The sequence below is a fragment of the Lolium perenne genome, chromosome 2, assembly GCF_019359855.2.
Source record: "Lolium perenne isolate Kyuss_39 chromosome 2, Kyuss_2.0, whole genome shotgun sequence".
NCBI classification, from domain to species: domain Eukaryota; kingdom Viridiplantae; phylum Streptophyta; class Magnoliopsida; order Poales; family Poaceae; genus Lolium; species Lolium perenne.
Window position 1 is genome coordinate 176955481 of NC_067245.2, and position 7451 is coordinate 176962931.

The 7451-nt window shown below is 44.4% G+C and overlaps 1 long non-coding RNA gene and 1 pseudogene across 4 annotated transcripts; one reads left to right on the plus strand and one right to left on the minus strand.

Moving 5' to 3' along the window:
• Positions 1 to 297: 297 nt before the first annotated feature.
• Positions 298 to 5386, minus strand: LOC127334002 (uncharacterized). Of its 4 annotated transcripts, none has more exons than XR_011752156.1 (7): positions 4861 to 5384; positions 3995 to 4336; positions 3540 to 3643; positions 2268 to 2429; positions 1925 to 2017; positions 1085 to 1292; positions 298 to 605 (listed from the first exon to the last, which is right to left on the minus strand). It is a non-coding gene; the product is annotated as an uncharacterized lncRNA (long non-coding RNA). The 4 variants fall into 4 exon arrangements; XR_011752153.1 differs by having other exon boundaries at positions 1085 to 1270; positions 4861 to 5383; XR_011752154.1 differs by having other exon boundaries at positions 1925 to 2429; positions 4861 to 5386.
• A 792-nt stretch (positions 5387 to 6178) lies between these two features.
• Positions 6179 to 6799, plus strand: LOC127328943 (probable calcium-binding protein CML24; annotated as a pseudogene).
• Positions 6800 to 7451: the final 652 nt, after the last annotated feature.

Genomic DNA, 7451 nt, shown 5'->3' on the forward strand with positions numbered 1-7451 from the left:
GATTTTGGGGCACTTTGCCAACTGCCCCAAAAGGGATTTTGGGGCACTTTGCAAACTACCCCAAAATAGCTTTAGGGACACTTCGATAACAGCCCCAAAAAGGATTTAGGGGCACTTTGTAAACTGCTCCAAAAGAGCTTTAGGGACACTTCGATAACAGCCCCAAAAAGGATTTAGGGGTACTTTGTGAACTGCCCCAAAAGAGCTTTAGGGGCACTTTGAAAATTGCCCCAAAAGGGATTTAGGGGCATTTTGCGAACTGCCCTAACATGCAATAGTAATTCATACAATCCAATAGAACCAAAACATAATCACCATAGTAAATAATCTGGAATACTAGTACCATCACAGTATTTAACATCAAAATCAGATGTTTGAGTGTACAGGATTGAAAGCACAGTATTCCGTAGAACGATATAAAGCAGAAAACAAAATAATTCCATGTGCTACATCACTTCAAGCTGGAACAGGAGAAGCTCGGTGCGCTATAATTGCAATCAGGTTGGGGGTCTCAAGCAACACCTTGGAGAGCCATGTCAAAGTTATCTTCTGCCGGTGCGGTTGATTAAACTAGCATGTGATCGGGGTGCGACAATTTCAACTAGCTGCAGAAACATAGAAAGTCAGAACTAGCAAGATTCACTTGTTTTCGTTCATACAAGATAGCAAGTGCACCCGTCAATCACACTATCACTATCTCAGGAGCTACAGGAAACACAATGAAGGTTATTATCTTTTTTATTTATGTATGCCATATGTTTCTGTGGATGAGCCATTTTTAAATACTGTAAAGGACAAAATACAATCATAAATCACACCAAAAGGAGAGTGTCCATTTGCTTGGTGCATCATACTAAGATCTGATACCGCGCTAAAAAAAACAGCAGCATGGCATGATGAATACTAGAATTATTCCTAATACCGAAGAAAGACTTGGCCTAGCCACATTTATCCAAGCAAAGTCAACTTAAATTCCACCTTCATAAGTTACAACTGTTGGTGAGAAATCTCTAAAATAACTATAAAAAAGGAATCTCTACTGAAAACAAAACTCTGAGATAAAGAGGGGAAGTTAGTTTCATACCAGCCATGACATTTCATTCTGATATTCTGATTTCATATCCAAGTTTTCAGGACGTATAAACTGAAACTGCTGTAGCAAAGACATCTTCTCAAAAAGTTCTTCATGACATCTCACATCTTCCGGGACCGTAGCAAATACCCGATTAAACAGCTTTGCCGTAACACATGAGTTCTTGCTTGTCGAAACCTTACACAAATCAAAGAGATGACTACTTTTTTTTACCTCCTATCCGAAAGAACATCACCAAAAATCTAAGCTAGATTCAGAAAATGCAGTATGAAAGAGAAACCACTTTTTATACTAACGGAAGTTGGATCATTCAGCATTGTCAACTGCCTTATGAATCAGCTTTGTCCAACAATTTAACTTGAGCTATATGCTTCCAATGCAGTGGCGGGCCCAGAAATTTGATAATGGGTATTCAAAATAAAAAATAAAAAAGAGATATAACCTAGTTAGTGAATTTATGTACTAGTATTAGATCCCAGGAGCTGCTGCTGCCATGCCTTGCTCTAACAAACAACACCAACGGGAGCTCACGGCTTGACATGCATGATATTTATACAAAATAGATTAGAATTGGTGACTCTATTGCCAGGTTCAGTTTTTATGCCAAAAAATATGGGTATTCAGCTGAATACCCATGATACCATGTGTGCCCGCCCATGTTCCAATGTTCCTTGTGCAGTTGTGCATGAGAAGCTCATGCGTGCCAGGATAATAATTGGGAAGTAAAATATAAGATTGGATAAGCCAACACAGATAAATTTGTTACTAGCAGACTCAGGTGCTGAGAGCAGCAGCAGACATCAGAGCATATGTTGAAAAAATATACGGTACCTGAACAAATAGCAGAAGCAGTAGCACTCAGGATCAATATGGTGCTCCCAGACTTGAATTTCACTCCACCCGAAGAAGGCGATGTCCATATACCTGAAGGAGAACATGCATGTACATTATCTACCGCAAAACGAAGTTACAGTTTCAAATACATCATGTACTGCAGGTTCATTGCTAACTTATGTGAAGCTTTCAGTCATGGAGATTAGCAGCTAGAATTAAACTATACATATGCATGCTTCGAGACAATGAAAAGCACATGCAAGTTTGGGCTCAGATATTATTGGTGGCAAATATATACCAAAGAACATGCAATTTTCAGATAAGCAAGATTGGGCAATACACATCACAGAGAAAGACTCATCTCTCTCATCGTCAACGCTGGTTGGAGAAGTCAAAGGTCACGGTGGCACTGGTGCTCCTAATCGCAGGCAGCGCCCTCCTGTTGCTCCGGTGCTCCAGGCGCAGGCCCCATCCTCCAGCTGCCCCATGCTCCAGCCGTCCACTGAATATTGACATAGCAAGTGTCAGAGGTTGAATTGCAAGCAATAGAAGCAACAATATGTGTTCACTGACAGTACAAGTAGCAATATGTGTCATGAAACCCTGAGTCTGGAAACCAAATTGCGTACAGATTTCAGAAGACTACTGCTACTGTATATGCTACTGTATAAACAATTACAGATTAAGTAAACAGTTACACCAAGTCGTTTCTTTATAAGTAATTGCTGAATGTTTCTGGCTTTCAGAAACATGCATAAGACTTGCACTTTTGTTCAGAAACATGCATAAGTAAACAGTTACTCCCTCCGTTCAAATTGACGCGAGGGGGAGAAGGCTAATGAATGAACAACGTAGTGATGGAAGTCAATTAAATCAGAACAGAGGTAGTACATGCATAAGTAACCTGGAATTGTTTGTTTCTTTCTGTGCCGTGCGAGAGGATGCAACTTGAAAAATAAATAAATGAGGGATTAGTTTAAACGCATCAGGGTAAGTTCTTTGTATCCAGCTGATGGCTTTCAAGTAACATTGGTTAACTAATTGACAACTTGTTTTAAAGAGCAAACAACAATAACTAACCCAGGTTTTGCACTCGTTTTCTGTTATAAATGGATGTCAGCAGGTTGATCTGTGTAAATTGATCTTCACATCATCTCAAATAATAAAAAAGGTAATGGATGTGCACAACTGCAAGCTGGCTAGTTAAACCAGTTAGATCCGCGAATTCAGAACACATTCGTCATGGTACATGTAGAATTAGAGGTGGCTTTCGAAACAATATAATTCCGCTAATTAGATTTTTGGAATAGCTATTAAATCACCTAACAAAATTCCAACTCTATGATAATATATCATAATCAATACTGTAATAATGTGTCTTAAAAAGATAGTGCAATTTCCCTATCATGTTTATGTCGCTGCTAGCACATGGAGTAAATCAAGCAACCATTACGCCACAGGTGGCAACCTAGTGTCAGTTCAGAGGTAAACATGCATACTTTCTCAGCCATCAAAGCAAACTGGTTCATCAATCACAAGAACATCACGCTTCCGCAACCAGATGCAATATTCAGAGAACAAAGACAGCGCTGTCATAAAAGGACTTGCTTACAATCGAAGGCAGCAGCCGCATCATACACTGATTGTCTGCGGTGGTTCTGATCGAAGGAGTACTAGCTATCTCTCCGCCGCGACACGAGCTCCAGCGATTCCGGTCTGCATATAATCAAAGATTACTGCATCAATACTCCAAGTAATACAGACTACTCAAACAATACTCCAATTATTGCATCTCCCCGAAGTAATATAGGCTACTCCAAGTAATTTGCAGTCAATTTACAGTCGTGAAAATTTACAGGACCTAAGAAAGAACATATCAAGTAGTAATACATCAATTTACAGGACCTAAACAAAATTACGCCCTCGCTGTACACCAAAAATTCAGAGAATTGCTTATGGGCTCTCTTCATGTAAATTAAAGCTATTACTACTAGTCTAGTACAGTACAGAAAAAAAATATCATCGGGAAATACTCCTTGGAGTATAATATGCTTGTTAGAAATCTACCTGCCCGCAGAGGTCCTTGGCCTTGCCGATGATGCGCAATCATCTCCGCTTCAGGTCCGCCTCCACCATCGGCAACACATCTGCGGCACCTACGGAGTACTCCAGGTAGGTCCTCCGTACCCAGCCATGGACCTGGTCCTTGGTGTTGTGCAGCAAGACGACGTCGTCGAGTTTGGTGAAGGCAAAGGGGAAAATGGATTCGAGCTGGACGCTGGAGCTCCACAGCTCCAGGTAGGTCCTCCACACCCAGCGGTTCACCACACGGACTTCTTTCTGCAAGGCCGACATCCGTCCTCTCTTCGCCAAGCACCACCACCCTTGCGCCGCCGACCATTGCATACACTTAAGAAATAAATGCATCTACTTAAGTAAATAAAGTTGATCCTCTAGATGGATAATATAGAGAAGGGACATGCATGAATGTCTTAGGCACGACACTAACCACGATAAACAAATTGTTAGAGCTATTCTCTCACTCACCCAATCAGCGGTATGAAAGAAACATTCAAGGAAGGAACAGAACAAGCCTACTCATGAATGTCTTAGGGACGACACCAACTATGATAATCATGATGTCGTGAAATCAAAACCTGGGGTTGCTTTTGGATTGGCAGCTAGAATACTTATCCTACCGAACAAAACATTCTAAGTTAAGTATCTTCGCTCAAAGAATACTAATCAGAAGAATCAGAAGAGGAAAAGGAGAGCAGCGCCTATATTGAAGAGATCGCCAACAAATTACGGTACCTGAACCAAAGCTAATATCCATCTCTTGGGAGGATGTATTCCCACAACAACCTAGTGAGCACCAACAAACCGGAACTCGAGCAGCAAAAAAATCGGATATCGATCGGTACCTCCCTTACCTTGGGAGTGGGTGAAAACGGTGATCGCGACGGAGGTAGGGAGGTGACGACGGTGGTGGAGAAGACGTTGTCGGGGTCGGGGAGTGCCACCGGAGGGCCTGCAGCCGACGAGCGGGGGTGGTCCCGCCGCGATCTGCGCGTCATGGTCTCCTTCTCCATCTCCCCGCTGCTGCCACCTAGCTTGGGGAGAAGCTAGGGTTCGGAGACGAGGCCGCGGGCACCGCGGCGTCCATCGCGGGGCCGCGGTCGGGGAAGTGAGCATGACGTGATCCACACGGAAGGTGGAGACGCTGGAAGCCACCGGCGATGGCCGGCGACCGGCAGGGGAGGCGGCTAGGGTTTCCCGTGGTCTCGCGCGCGGGCACGGGGAGCATCGACGCGGCGGAGAACTAGAAGAGAAGGTTGCAGAGCTTGGCTAGCGGGCGGCAGCGCCCGGTGTGGAGATTGGCGGCCGGGGTGGCGATCGGCCTCCGGGGCAGCAACCAGCGAGCGGCGGCCGTCGGCCGGCGCCCGGTGTGAAGGGGAATTGAGGGGGAGGAAAAAAAAGAGGAATGGGAGGTGGAGTCTTTTTTTTTATCAGAGGGAGAGGAGCGAGAGTCGAGAGAGGGTGGCGGTCGAGTCAACCTGGTCCAACCGGACCTGTTGGGCCGGCCTGCTAGGCCACTTGGACCTGCCCAATCAACCAAATAGTTTCCAATTTTAAAAAATTTTACTAGTTGCTTCCCCTGCTCCATCTCAGCTCCTGCTGCCCTTCTTTATCTACTCCTCTTTCTACTTGTTCGGTGGCTCATCTTGGTTTCTTTGTTCACTTTGTTTCTTACTGGAATTCCTCCAGATACACCCCCTGCATCCTGACATCTGTAAGCATCACCGAATCAAAGGAAAGCATGCGTCAGCGTCACAATTAGAATATTAGAGGCCGCGGCGCGAGTATCCTGATGAGTACAGCAAAATCCTTTATTATACTAAAACCAAAAATTTAACATATTACTTATATCTTTACTATTATATTGGAGTTGGGATGGTGTGCACTTTGACATCAAACATTGAAACAATCATGGTCGTTCAACATCTCCACTTAATATTTGATTCACGCCCACCATCGAATATCTTTGCCTATATTTGAACGTGGAAAATCCCGAGTAAAAGGAAAGCTATTGATATATTTCCAATCAATATTTCCTAAATTTTGGAAGGCTATCATCAGCAAATAAATTAATATACCTAAATTTCCTTCTTTTCATCAAAAAGTATCAAGTCAATAAAGCCAAGTATTTCCTTATTTTGCCTAACAAATATCACCTCATTCAAAAAAATCATGTATTCGGGCAGCATATATATCACCTCAATCACAGATGGTTTCCTTATATACATAAAGAGCGTCGCGGCGGCTGTAAACCTGTCGGTCCCCACATGCGGTGGTGATACTGCTGCTGGTGCCGCTACGTCGTCGTTCCAACTCTGCAAGTGCGGCATGAACACAGTCCGTCTCCGGCGTGTGTTTTATCTGTTTGACAACAACAACGACGAAGAGATCTCGATGGACAAGCTGGCGCAGGCGCTCAACTCGCTCGGTCTTATCGCAGGCCACACTTGCCTACCCACAACCATGAGTGTGTACGTCCACGAGGGCATGGTAGGTCTCTGGTTCAAGGATTCCGTATTCCTCCACCACACCCTTGACGATGTGCTGGATGACGTGACCGAGGACGACAAGGCGACCGATGGCGATTGGATGAGGAGGAGATGAGGGAGACATTCAAGGTGTTTGACATGGACATATGGCGGTAGGTTTATTTCGGCCGCCGAGCTGCAAGAGGTGCTCAATAAGTTGGGACTCTCCCAGGGCAGCAACCATGCTACCGTGTTCAAGATGATCTGCGACATCGACCGTGACGGCGACGGTGTCGACTTCGGCGAGTTCAAGTGCATGATGTAGGGAACACCATCTAGGGCGCTTGAAGCATATCCATTGTCCGCGTAGGAATCCGTTAATTAATGGGATCCCACGCATACAACCATACACTCAGCAAATTAAATTGAGTATGATCTTTTTTCGCCAAAAAAGATTTTAAAGTGATTTGTATGCACAGGTTGTGCAGGACCAGGATAAGGATGATTAGAAGTACGACGCCCCTGCATACCAATCGAACCACATGTTAGATGCATCTTGATGTGCATGTGCGTGGCAACAACGAGTTCATGCATATGCATCCTGCTGCTAGTCGGGTGATGTTTTCATGTTTACTTGTCCTAGGAGGATCACGAGAGGCTGCAAAACGCCCACATCACGATTGGTATGCCAACGCTTGATACGAAGGGTCGGTGATGGGATTCGTAGCATAGAAAGCAAAAAAATTCTACCGCGAGAACGCAATCCAAGCCAAGATGCAATCTAGAAGATGGGAGCAACGAGGGGATGAACGAGACTAACCCTTGAAGATTTCCAAAGTCTACGAGATTAGATCTCGTTGTTGCAGAAGATGATCACTTGCCGCTTTCAAAAGCGCGTAGAAGATCTTGACGGTGCCACAATCGGGCAGCACCTCCGTACTCGGTCACACGTTCGGTGTTGATGAAGATGTCCTTCT